Raw genomic sequence first — 14,461 nt, forward strand, 5'->3', positions numbered from 1 at the left:
TCATGTCATTTAGAGATATAAAAAAGGTACTTCCTTCACAATGCTTCTAGGTGGACAAAAACTTTGGAAATTTGCCGAGGAAGATTTGCTAGGCAAATGGAGCTGAATTTTGTCATGCGGTAATGATTTGAATAGAAAAGAGTGCCCAAAAATTCCGAGGGCAATCAAGAATATATAAATAGCACTTCCTTCATAAAGTGTTGTTGTGAACAGAATAGGAAAATGGATATTGTTGAATTAGTGTTGAACTAGGCAAGGAAGGATTTTTACATATTTGATGAAGATATGCCCCAAAGAATTTATGAGATTTTTTTGGGCTGCCACATGGACATGACACATAGGCAAAACTGATGAGATGGCGCTTAGTCATCACAACCCACCACAATCTACAAGGCTATGACCATCTATATTGGTCATTAACAACTAGAAATAAGGCAGCGGACTAGCACTGTTTGCTTTGTGACCATTTCGTGTAAGGAAATTATGACCTTTTTGACCAAAATGGTCACAATGGTTTAGGGTTTGGAGCCCCCTGAACAGCTTTTGACTAATTGGTCTAAAATGGTCATAAATTTATTACCAATTCTTTGAGGGTCACTGACAGAAGGTCATAAGTTTACGACGGTGGTACTTTTGCGCTTGGCGTCGGCTTCCGGGAAGCAGATCCGAGACCGTGGAACACGATGTCGGGGAAGAGGCTCCGTGTACGACGTCGACGGTGGACCGGCTCCAGTGCGGCATACGAGGTCGTCGATGAGGCAGATGCGCTGCGGTGGACGAGTGCGCCGATGTAAAGCGGAGGAGCACGAAGGCTGCGGTGCTGTGGAGAAGTCTATTTTGCGGTGGGGATAGAAAATGGGGAGTATTCAGGTGTACTACTCTGGGTGCCGGGGTGGGGTTGGCTGTGTAGGGTGAACCTGAAGTTACGAAAACAGCCCCCTACCAAGCGTCATCTGTAGGCCTGTTCCGAAGGCTATGATGGTAACTTCCCACTGCTCGAATCAGGGTCGCGGGAGATTTTCCCGCCGACCTCAAAATTTTGTGACACTGGACTCCTCGTGTGGCGTGTTGAGTGATTCGGCTAAGCAACTAGCGAGTAGTAGTAGTAAACTCTGCATATTAAGTTTGACCGAAGTCAAACTTCCTAAAGTTTGACCAAGTTTATAGAAAAATATAAACATTTACCATAACAAATATGTATGATGTGAAAGTACATTCAATAATGAATCTAATGGTATTTATTTGTTATTGTATATGTTAATATTTTTTGTTATAAGCTTTCTGAGAGTTTACAAAACTTGACTTTGACCAGTGCTAATACGCGGACTTAAATAAAAACGGAGAGATGCACTACAAAAAAAATACACTTCCGTGATGATACATGTTTGTCACAGTAGGTCGCGTTTTCTGTCATGCATGTACATCCATGACGATTTTATGACAGAATCAAGATAGTCATACCTGTGTTGTCGTAGAAGTGTTCCATGACATTACCAAAATTATCATCACGGAAGTGTCCACTTCCATGACGATAAATCACGCGTCACAGAAGTGCTTTCGTCAAGGGTGACCGACACGTGGCATCCACCGTAGCGGAACGCCGTTAAGCTATCGGGTCGGGTTTTGGATCCGATAACCCGTTAACAGCCCCGACCAATGGGGATTTTCCACGTGTAAAATCATCATTGGCTGGAGGAAACACGTGTTGGCTCATCGCTGGGACAGATGTCATCCACTCATTGGACAGAAGATGCCTATGATACATCGACACGTGGCACGGCCCAATAGAGGCCCATTCTTGTGAAAAGCCGACCCGTTTGACTTGGTCAAAAGGTGGCGGGCCGGCCCATGGAAAGCCTATTAACGGCATGTTCGCATATAGCCCATTTACACCCCGCTAACCCAAGGCCCGTTACGCCCTATTCGAATTAGGCCCAGTAGCGTCATCTGGGCCATCCAATATGATTCCAGCCCGTTTTCACTTCTGGCCCATGTATGGCCCATGACGTCTTTTGGCCCATATGAGGCCCTATGTATCTCTTGGCCTATTAACGGCCCGTGGTGAAACTGGCCCGTAATGAACAGTGTATCACTTTACTCCCATTAACGGCCCGTGGTGAAACTGGCCCGTAAAGAACAGTGTATCACTTTATACCCATTAACGGCCCGTTATTCCGTTGGGCCGTTTCCAGCCCATGTTATCTTTCGGCCTTCTCAGAGCCCATTTATTCTTGGGCTATTTTCCAGCATTCGTTTACTTACAGCCCGTTACTGTCATTTTCTGCTTGTGGGCCAAATTCAGCCCGTGGTTACAGTCAGCCCGTTTGTGGTCCGTTAATACGTTGGGCCATTTTCATAGCGTCACCAAATACGGCCTATTAACGATGGCCCGTTATGGTCGGCCCATGAACGGGCGATTCCAACTCTAGCCCGTTTACGACCTGAATGCGGTCTGTTTGGCCCATGTTTGGCCAATCGATCATACGGCCTGTATAAGGCCCATTGATGATACGGCCCGTAGAAGGCCCATTGTTTCTACGGCCGGTAGAAGGCCCATTGTTTCTATGGCCCGTAGAAGGCCCACTGTTTCTATGGCCCGTAGAAGGCCCACTATTTATACGGCCCGTAGAAGGCCCACTGTTTCTACGGCCCGTAGGAGGCTTAGTGTCACTACAGTAAATATTAACCCATGGTTATTGTGGCCTAGTTTTAAAAAATTGGTTATTACAGCCACTAGCAAACCGCAAAAAAAGAACTACACTGACTACAAGCAAACAAATAAACAAGACAATAAGGAAATAAATAAGCAAGCAACTTACACTAGGCTATCACGTCTATTACACATATTACATCCACTGGGCATCAAAGTTCGCCACCAGTGCAAATATAGGGAACACAACAGCATATAAATGCCGCAGCAAAACAAGTCCAGAACTGGAACCACTTCAGGAGAGCTCAAGAAACAGTATCTTGGGTACCCATAATGCTGGCAAGATGCTTAGCAAGCTTATTAACTTTCTCTTGTTTGGCGCTTAAGTCCTCCAGCACTTGTTGTTGCACCAGAAAGTATGCATCTGAATTCTGCAGGGACATCCTCAGTCCTTCGGCTTCCTGTCGCATAACATCTGATCGATGTATTTCAACTTGAAGTTGAGACTCAAGAAGCCGAACTGATTCAGGCAACGAGTTCGAAGAGCTGGAGCCAGCAGTGGTAGCCAGTAACTCGAACACTGCATCAAGACAGGACTTTGGGGTTGTCTCAGTGTCTTCAATATAGTTTTTATCAGCTTTCTTGGAGACCAACAGGATGTCTCACTATCTTGAACCTTATCTGCATTACTTCCTTTACCATTTCATAACATGGTACTCTTCTCCAATATTTTATACGCGTTCTAAAATAGAAACAAACAAACACATCTCAGGTTTACAATGTAGTATATGAAACTCATTTTGGTAAACCAGTTCAGTAGTAAGGTGGAAAGGATAACAACATGAAACAAACATATATCTATGTAGTATGGTCACTGTATGGTCTATATCATTCTAGTTTATGTTGCCAAATCAAGATAGATACAGTTCGATTCATATCTATTTAAGACAAAGCAGCATAGACAGAATATAAGTGTGGGAAACTACACAGCAATAACAACAGTTGTAATGTGCATGTCATGAGAACATAACTGTTTATTCAATTGAAACTGAAATCAACATAGAGCAAGTTACAATAGCAGACAGCCAAACACGTTGAAGAAATAGGTTTAAAACATACCTGTTGCGCCATTGGAGTTTCAATTGCATCCTCCAAATTTGAAATTAGTTGGTATCAGTAAATACAGTCATGCAAGAGAAAAGTAGTATGAACCATAGCTACGGAACCTGACCTGAGAACCATTCTTCTTCTGCTTTAAGCGTTGACTTTGGGTTCGGAGTGGTGGTCCTCGTGATTTGGGCACTTCAGTTGCCTTACTAACTTCTCGTGTTTGGATGCTCTATGGTGGAGACGGTGCTGTGTCAATGGGAACTGGGTGTCTATCTTCTGGGGTTGGGGTTAGAAGGGGTGTAGCTGGTTCTCTGTCCAACTGGGTAGGGGTACAATCTGCATGAGTGTGGTTTATGTGTGGTGGGGCTGGTTCTTGGGCAAGTACAACCATGGTTCTATCTGCATCGACAGGTAGCACGATCTTTTCTGAAGACCGTGTTTTTACTCCCACAGATACTGCCATCACTCCCTCCAATTGAAATGGCTGATAAACAAGAAAAGTAATTGAATGTACAAACATTGTAAGATAGACAGGTGCAATGGATAGTAGGGAAGAAAACAGGGCATGAAATAATTCACATTTATGTTGTCTAACCAAACAGAATAGCAGGACATAATTTCACATATATGATGGCTAATTAAACAGGATAGCATGACACAATTTCACATATATGATGGCTAACTAAACAAGATAGAATGACATACTTCAAAATATGATGACTATGTAAACAGGATGACATGATATAACTATACGATGTGTCTATTAAAGTGGTTGGCATGCCATAAATCACAAACATGCCGTCGATGGAAACATGATGGCATGATATAATTCACGGATGGAATGACATAATTTAAAATATGATGACTATGTAAATAGGATGAGATGATATAACTATATTATGTCTTTAGAAAATGGGTTGGCATGCCATAATCCAGATACATGCTGTCTATGTAAACATCATGGCATGACATAATTCAAATATATGATTTATATACTAAGGAAGTGAGCAGAGGGCAATCGCATATATGATGTGTCAACTAAGGAGATGGCATTCAATATTGTGTATATGATGTAAAAACTAAGCATTGTAATACAACATATGCATTATATGAGTAATATAACCCTGCCAAGTTTGAGCATGCACCTCAGCAGGATAATAGGACTGGTCATCTGCCTCTGAATCCTCCTCTAAAGAGCTATCTGTAACCAACAAGATATCTGCTTCAGCAGGTAGCATTGTCTGCTCTGAAGACCTTGTTTTCACTCCAGATTTCTCCATCACCAATTCAAATGGCTGATGCACAGGAAGAGCAGCTGAATATACAAACATTGTCGACAAAATCAATGAGAAATACAAAAAAAGGACGGCATGATATAGTTCACATATATGACGCTTGCCTAAACAGCATGGCATTGCATAATTCACATACATATTGCCTTGCAACAAGATAACATTGCGTAATTCACATATATAATGTATTGGCATTGCATAATTCACATATATGGTAATTAGACACTAAACAGGTGGCATTCACACAAAGCATGTCTAAACTAAGCAAATGACATAGCAATGCAAGATACCATACGCACGATATGAGCAACATAACCCTGCCAAGTTAGGGCATGCACCTCGGGGGGGGGGGGGGGGAATATGACTGGTCATCTGTCTCTGAATCCTCCTCTGAGGAGCTATCAGTAACCAGCAAGACATGCGCTTTGTCAGATAGCATTGTCTGCTCTGAAGACCTTGTTTCCACTCTAGATTTTTCCATGACCGTGTCGAATGGCTGATGCACAGGAAGATTAATTGAATGTACTAAAATTGTTGACAAATTTAACACGTAATAAAAAAATTATGGCATGATATAATTCACAAATAAGATGACTGGCTAACCAGGGTGGCATTGCAAAATTCACATATATGATGCCTGGCTAGACAAGATGCCATTGCATGATTCACATATACGATAAAGAAACTAAACAGATGGCATTGACCCAAAGCATGTCTAAACTAAGCAGATGACATCTTTAATGTATACAGTAAGCAATGCAAGGCACCATATGCATGATATTACCAACATCAGCATGCCAAGTTAGAGCGAAGACCTCATGGGGTAAATAGGAGTGGTCTTCTCCTTCTGAATCCCCCTCTGAACAGTTATCTTCCTCTTGATTACGATCCGAAATGGGTGGAGGGGCTGCCTTTGCGCCCACCATGGAACGACGTTTGCATGAAATTTTATTGACACACAAGGCTCGTCTCTTTTGCTCTACATGATCAGTTCCATTGTGTACAATAACTAGCATGCATAGGAATAAAACATAGTGAGATTATGTAAGGAGTGCATGCACAAATCCAGAGTGATGTAGCAAACTGTGGATAGACCCGAAACCAATGATAGCAGGTAGATAATAGCTTTAGTTAAAAAATACAGATAATGGCTCCTTAAATGTTTGTTTGCACCCAACATGAAACTCATAGTAGACACCGGAGATTAACCAGATAGTACTAATTGCTGCCCCAATATGTACCACACAACCATTTAAAAACTCAAGTTTCAGCATTAGTTTGGACCTGACTCGGAGTCTAATAGGTGAACATGACGATAATGTAGCATGTCATCATATTAAGCGACGCATAACGTAAGCAGACACGGAAGAGTGCGACCTCTCTTGCGGACCTGTGTAGTCCTCAAGGTCATCTGCTCAGTTGATGATGGTAATGCAGTTGCCGTGGCTGCCGGCGGCGGGGAAGAAGATCTGAGGCGGCGAAAGATAGTCTGGAGAGCGGATCCCTGCTGTGGTGAACCCTTCCGTCGTTGGAGCAGCTGAGCTGGGGTGGAACACAGCGATGCAGGACAAACCACACAAGGTTTTCTTTGACACATATCTGTAACAGAAGTAATTGAGTAAGGGCTTGTTTGAATTTCAGGATTCTAACAATGAAGGGATAGGAAATAGATAGGAATAGGATAGGAATGCACGCGCAAAACAGAGAATTTAAAAACACAGGATTTCTGCCAATCTGGGTGTTTGATTCACAACAATTGGAAGATCACAGGATGCAAAAGAGCATGGTGAGATTAAGTCAAACCACAAGAAAATGTACGGTTATAATGCTATTATGCTACTATCTCTTAGTCTTGTGCTTGATGAATAGGAATATGAAAAGGAGGAGAAGTGGAAATTAGAATTCCTACGGTTTTTCTTTCAAGGAGACACTAAAGGAACAAATCCTACAGTTTTCCTTTGCTCCATTCCTTTGCACCAAATTTGTCGGTGTACAAAAAGAGGGGTACACTTTTTGTACCCCTATAACTGTGCACGGGCAGTCTGAGCCACGGGCACCACCACACTGAGCAAGGCAAGGGAGGTGAGCCAAGGTAAGGCCAAAGCTCAGGAGAAGCGGAATGACACCAAGACCAAGACCACAAAGAGCAAAGGGGACGAAGCGGACCCCCCCGGCAAGATCCTTGCCGGGAGGCGGTTTTAGCAAACCGGGCAGGACACTTGCCGTGGCAGCTCGCCCCACACCTACGGAGTGAGTCACCCTTGAGTCCACTGCCCCCATGGGGGCAAGGATTCGGGAGACATTCCCATGGTGGCATGCAGATCTTTGTGAAGACATTCAAGATCAGATACACCCTTTAGAAGATGATGATCCTTGGCGGGATCCCAGCCAAGGAGGACCACAAGGCCCCCGGCAAGAGCCTTGCCGGGGATGACAGCAGGCGCCACGGCAAGACCCTTGCTGGGGCCCCGGCAAGGCCCTTGCCAAGAACACCCGTAGGGCCACCATCAGGCCCACGCCAGTCAAACTTCCACCGCCGTTCGCATGCAGCTGCCGACCCAACCAGCTGGGCAGGCACCTGCGTGGCGGCATGCGGATCTTCATGGAGACCCACCACTGCGCCACCTCAGCTGCCTGCCTGCCTACATGGCACCGCGGGCGCCGCTGGCCAGGGCATGTGTCGACACGAGAGGGAGCGGCGACGGATGAGACAGGACTCTCCCCGTCCTCGATAAAGCGAGGACACCTAGGCAAGACGCATTAAATGTGCCTTGTCATGTAATGCGAGGGATAACCTCACATCACTGTACCCTTTCCACCTCCTGTGTCCCACTGTGGCAACCCCTTTCCTATAAAAGGAGGCCCGAGGCGACCAGGAGGAGGATTCGGCTTTTTGGAGCTCCTCACGCCCCATAGTTAGCTCAAGAACACAAATATACAATCCACCAAAGCAGGAGTAGGGTTTTATGCATCCTCGTGGCCCAAACCTGGATAAATGAACCGTGTGCTATCTGTTTGATCCGCTCTTCTCACGACCCCGCGCCCCGCAACCGTAGTAGGGATTCTTGTGATCCCATAGGTGTCGTTCCCACCGACATCTTTGGCGCGCCAGGTAGGGGGCGCAGTTGTGAGAATAGGCTTTAGCAGTTAGTTCGACGCTTCTTCATCGTCATGGCGCCCAAGAAGAAGACGACGGTGGCGGTTGGCCCGTCGGAAGCCGGACATCTCGTCCCGACGCGGGCGAGCAGCGGACTGGTTGCAGAAAGGACCCGAGGCGCTGTTCGCGAACACCAACACCGCCCAGCAGCCGGAGTTTGGGAGGCGTCGATGTCCATGCGCCTGGTAACGGGCCGCGCGCCGCCAAATCCAAAGATGGAGCGAGGCCCTCCGCGGGTGGCGCGGGGCCTTCCAAGATCGCGACCACCCCGCCTGAAGGCGATGCGAGGGCCTCCAAGACTCCCACGCCGGCGCCGACGGCGCGCTCCTCTCAAGCGGCGCGCGACGAACAGCGCAATCACGGCGAAGACCCCGGGCGTCGCCGCGGGAAGAGCCCCGAGCGCCACTCCCGGGAGGTAGAAGGCCTGCCCGCTCACCGAGGCACTGGTGAAGATGGCACGCGACTGCGGGGTCGTGATAGAGCTCCTTCTGACATGGTCAGAAGTCGAAGCGCGTCGCGATCCATGCAGGTTTCACTGCCACCAACGCCAGCAGAAGCCCTGGCGCGCGCGCAGTTGCTCCTAGATTTTCCTCCAACTATGGGGAAACTCGACGAATGGAGAGCCACTATCCGAAGCCTTGTTGCGGTGGCCAACAAAGACGAACCGAGTCCGGTGGGGCCCCCGGGTCGACGCTCCAACGGAGTCCCACGCACCAGTGGCAGGAAAGCTGGCGGTGCCACGACCACGGTGCACTCGCCTCCTCCTCGCCCGGTACCGCGGATGCCAGCCCGTCGTGATGTTGCGGGCGACGAAATCTCCATAGCATCGTCCGACCCGCGGACCCACTGTGACCAGCGCCAAGTCCTTCGGGAATGAGAACATGAAGACGCTCGAACCACTATTGAGCGCCAGCGCGGAGCGTGCCACCAGTCAGACAGGCGAGCAGGGCCTGCTGTGAACCACCCGGCACCGGAGAGCCCTGGAGGCCTACCTTACGAGGTAGGCTGTCCGACTTTTACCCGTGAGCTGCGGCAGTTCCAGTGGCCCACTCACCGACCTTCAAACCTGACGTGGGTGAAAAGTACAGTGGCAAGACCCACCCGTCCGAGTTCCTCAGCATCTACACCATTGCGATGCAAGCTGCCAGAGCCCGCGATGATAAGGTGCTTGCGAATTACTTTCCGTTGGCTCTTAAACCCAACGCCATGTCATGGTTGATGCACTTGCCGGTAGACTCTATTTCCTCCTGGTCGGATTTGTGCCATGAGTTTGTGGGCGCCTTTACTGGAGGCCACCAAGCCCATGGCCAAGCGAGCGACCTGCACGTCATTCCCCAGAAGGGAGGCGAGAGTCTCTGCAAGTATATACAGAGGTTCAGCCGGATACAGTACAATATCCCTGATGTTCACCCTGCCGCCATCATCAGCGCTTTCCATCAGAACGTGCGTAACCGTAAGATGCGCGAAGAGCTGGCAATGAACAAGGTGAAAGATGTAGCAGAACTCGATGTTGTTGCTGATAGATGTGCCCGGGCTGAAGAGGGAAGGAAGTACCCCGGCCAAGACGCCGGTGTGGAAACCGACTCCTCAGATGAAGATGCTGCCGCCCCGGCGAAGAAGGGCCGGCGCCGCAACAGGAAGCGCAAAGGTAAAGCCGTGCTTGCCGTCGAGGGATCTGATGACACCGGCTCCACCAAGAAAACCAAGGCAGATGACCCCGACAAGGAAATTGCCGGATGTGTCGCCTGCCGGGCCTTGGCGGTTGCCGAGAATCCAGGAATCTCCGACAAGCGATACTGCAAGATCCATCGCACCAAAGGCCATGCTCTCCAAGACTGCCAACAGGTTGAGCTCCTCGCTGAGAAGCAGAGGGCTGAATATGAGAGGCGGGACAAGGAGAAGGGCCAAGACGGTGCTAAGGGGTCCGGAAAGAAGCATGACGACCAGGCGGGCCATCGCGGCAAGGATAAACAACAGGAGAGGCCCCCCCGGGGCCGTGACAAAAAGCCAGAAGACGACGATCACGAAGAGGATGACGAATCCGGCGACCAAGAGTTTTAGAAAGCTACAGAGGCCATGTGCGTCGACGGCGGCGCCTCGCTGCATACTTCTCACCGCCAGCTTAAACAGTTGGCGCGAGAGATTACAGCGGCAGAGCCGTCGTTTGATGCCCAAAGTCCGCTGAAGTGGTCCAGCACACCTATCATTTTTGACACTGAGGATCACCCTGATCGCACTACTGCGGTCGGGTGCTTGCCATTGTTGGTTTCACCAACAATACGCAACCTCAAGGTGAAAAAGATGCTAGTCGATGGCAGGGCCGGTCTGAACTTGATCTCACCTGCCGTGATCGAGAAACTTCAAATTCCTGATGGAGACCTCGAAGAGACGGGCACGTTTCATGGGGACAACCCGGGAAGAAGCCAACCTAAGGGAAAGGTCACGCTGCCCGTGACTTTTGGAAGCGATCTGAACTACAGGACGGAGAGGATCGTGTTTGATGTTGCCAAGATCCCCTTGTCCTACAAAGAGATCCTTGCCCGCCCAGCGCTGGCCAAGTTCATGGCGGCGTCACACTACGCCTACAACACCCTGAAGATGCCAGGACCTGTGACGATCATCACCATCCCCTCCGATAAGAAAGATGCGCTGATTTGCGCTGACCAACTATACCAGCAAGCAGTTGCAGCAGCTGCCGCCACTAGGGAACTTGCTCCTGCCGCTGGGACTCCGGGAGGGAAGAAGAAGAAGACCAGTGAGACCTCGGACACCCACTCCGGCAAGCGCACCTCTCCGGAGTGTAGCGCTCCTGTCGAGGACATGCCAGAGAGCTCCACCGGCGGAAACAAGAAGCCCAGGGCCATACCGCCGGGAACCAAGAAGGTTTCTGTCAATGAGGACGGCATGGGAGGGGCTTTCACCATAAGCTCCACCCTTGACGACAAATAGGAAGATGCGCTCGTCACCTTCCTGCGGGCGAATGTCAGTGTGTTTGCATGGCAAGCTTCCGACATCCCCGGCGTTCCCAGGGAGGTGATTGAGCACCACCTTGCTGTCTGTCCTCATGCGCGGCCCGTCAAGCAGAAGTTCAGAAAGCAAGCTTTGGAACAAGAAGAGTTCATCACAGAGGAGATCCCAAAACTGGAAGCAGCGGGTTTGGTAAGAGGAGTGCTCCATCCAACGTGGTTGGCCAATCCGGTCGTAGTGCGCAAGGCTAATGGGAAGTGGAGGCTGTGTATTGATTACAGAGATATCAGTAAGGCTTGTCCTAAGGACCCCTTCCCGTTTCCGCGCATCGACCAGATTGTTGACTCCACAGCTGGGTGTGATCTGTTGTCATTCCTCGATGCCTACTCCGGCTACCACCAGATCTTCATGACAAGAGAAGACGAAGACAAAACAGCATTCATCACCCCATGTGGTACGTATTGTTTCATGCGGATGCCTTTCGGGCTGAAGAGTGCTGGTTCGATGTTTGCAAGGGCGGTCCAGATTGGTTTTGAACCCCAGCTCCATAGAAATATGGAAGCTTATATGGATGACATAGTGGTCAAAACCAAGGACAGGGCAACCCTCATACCGGATTTGCAAGAAACATTTGCAAACCTGTGCAAGATCAATCTCAAGCTGAACCCTGAGAAGTGCATCTTTGGCATCTCGTCCAGCAAGCTTCTCGGGTTCTTTGTGTCACAGCGTGGGATAGAGGCCAATCCTGACAAGATCAAAGCTATAGAGCAGATTGAAGCACCCAAGCGAATCAAGGATGTGCGTCGGCTTGCTGGTTGCGTCGCCGCCATGGGCAGATTCATTTCCAAGTCTGCCGAGCGTGCCCTTCCCTTTTTCAAGATCCTGAAAAAGGCGGGCCCGATAGAGTGGACGCTAGAAGCCGAAGCAGCATTGCAAGATCTGAAGAAGTACCTCTCCTCCGCGCCAATACTAGTTGCACCTAGGCCACAGGAGCCGTTGCTGCTATACCTGGCGGCAACGAACCAGGTGGTCAGCGCCGCACTAGTGGCGCAGAGAGAGGTTGACGACGAGGTAATGGCAGCGACAGAGCCCGACACCACCAATGCAGAGACGACACAGCCAGTTGAAGTGCCGCCGAAGAAGAAAATGATGCAGCACCCGGTCTACTTTGTTAGTTCCCTCCTGCAGGGAGCTAGATCAAGGTACTCCGGCGTGCAGAAACTGCTCTTCGGCGTTCTTATGGCCTCGAGGAAGCTGCGTCACTACTTCCAGGCACACGAGATCACTGTCGTCACTCGCCTCCCTCTACAACGGATATTGCACAATCCAGATGCAACGGGAAGAATTGTGGAATGGGCATTGGAGCTGTCTAGCTTTGGCCTCAAGTTTGAAAGTACTTCGACGATTCAGAGCCGAGTCCTGGCGGAGTTCATTGCAGAGTGGACCGCAACGCCTGACGAAGAAGCCCAAGAGACTGCTCTCCTCGGCAAGGAGGCAAGTTGCAGTTGGATCATGTACTTTGATGGAGCTTTCTCCTTACACGGCGCCGGGGCTGGCGTACTGCTTGTCGCGCCCACCGGAGAGCACCTCAAGTACGTGATCCAGATGCACTTCCCCAGGGAGGTGTCAACAAACAATACGGCAGAGTACAAAGGGCTGCTTGCCGGTCTTAGGATCACGGCGGACCTCGGAATCAAGGAGCTCATCGTCAGGGGCGACCCGCAGCTCGTCGTCAAGCAAGTCAACAAGGACTACCAGAGCCCATTGATGAAGGCCTACGTCGATGAAGTGAGAAAGCTGGAAGAGCGTTTCGACGGTATACAGGCTGAATACATTCCCCGAGCGGAGAATGATATCGCCGATTTCCTGTCAAAACACGCTGCCCTCAAGCTACCTGTGGAACCAGGTACCTTTGTGCTCCAGCTAACTCAGCCATCCGTTGATCCATCAACAGAGCAGAAAAAGAGGAGGAAATCAGGACCCAGCAAGTACTTTCCCGCCGAGCTCCTCGGAGCCGCCGACAAGGATGTTGCCGGGGACACTGAGCCCGCCACAGGACGGCTAGCTCCGGCGGAGCGTCAAGCTCTTGCCGTCGAGACAGCTGCTCCTATAGCGGAGGAAATGCCTTTAGTCCTCGCCGTCGAGCCCCAGGCTCCAGCATGGGCACAACATACCGTCCGATTCCTCCAAACAGGGGAACTTCCTAGAGAGCAGGAAGAAGCGGAAAAAGTAGCCCGTCGCTCTACCATGTACCAGTTCGTCGATGACGTCCTGTACAGAAAGAGGCCAAACGGTGTGAAATTGAAGTGTATCCCTCAGGAGGAAGGACTGGAGCTGTTGGCGGAGATACACGGAGGCATACGTGGATCCCACATCGGGTCAAGGGCCCTTGCCGGCAAGGCATTTTGGCAAGGTTTCTTCTGGCCCACCGCCCTCCAGGATGTGACGACACTAGTCACTAGGTGTGAAGCGTGTCAGTTCCATTCAAAGAAGCTTCATCAGCCAGCTCAAGCCCTTCAAACCATTCCTCTCTCCTGGCCCTTCTCGGTCTAGGGGCTCGACATACTGGGCCCTTTCCCCCGCGCTGTCGGGGGCTTTGAGTACTTGTACATTGCAATCGACAAGTTCACAAAGTGGCCGAAGGTGGAGGCAGTGAGGAAAGTCACAGCTCAGTCAGCCGTCAAGTTCTTCAAGGAACTAGTGTGCCGTTTTGGTGTACCCAACAGGGTCATCACCGACAACGGCACACAGTTCACAAGCTGCACCTTCATGCAATATATCCAAGACCTCGGCAGCAAAGTCTGTTTCGCTTCTGTTGCTCACCCACGAAGCAATGGTCAAGCTGAGAGGGAAAACGCTGAAGTACTGCGAGGCTTAAGGACCAAGACCTTTGACAGGCTCCACAAGAGTGGAAGGCGCTGGATTGATGAGTTGCCGATGGTTCTTTGGTCGATCAGGACGACGCCAAATCGAGCCACCAGCCAGACACCCTTTGCCCTAGTATACGGGGCAGAAGCAGTTCTCCCCACTGAACTCATATACGGGTCACCTCGAGTGCTCGCTTATGATGAGCTTGAGCAAGAGCAACAGTGGCAAGATGACGCAATGCTCCTTGAGGAAGATCGTCTTCGGGCGGCTGTGAGAACATCACGCTACCAGCAAGCCTTGCGCCGCTACCATAGCCGCAAGGTTCATGCCCGAAGCCTTGAGGAAGGCGACCTTGTCCTTCGGCATGTTCAATCGGCCAAGAATTCCAACAAGTTGACGCCAAAGTGGGAAGGCCCT

This window comes from Triticum urartu, chromosome 5A (assembly GCF_056163025.1).
Source record: "Triticum urartu cultivar PI428250 chromosome 5A, HENAU_Tu73, whole genome shotgun sequence".
NCBI lineage: Eukaryota > Viridiplantae > Streptophyta > Magnoliopsida > Poales > Poaceae > Triticum > Triticum urartu.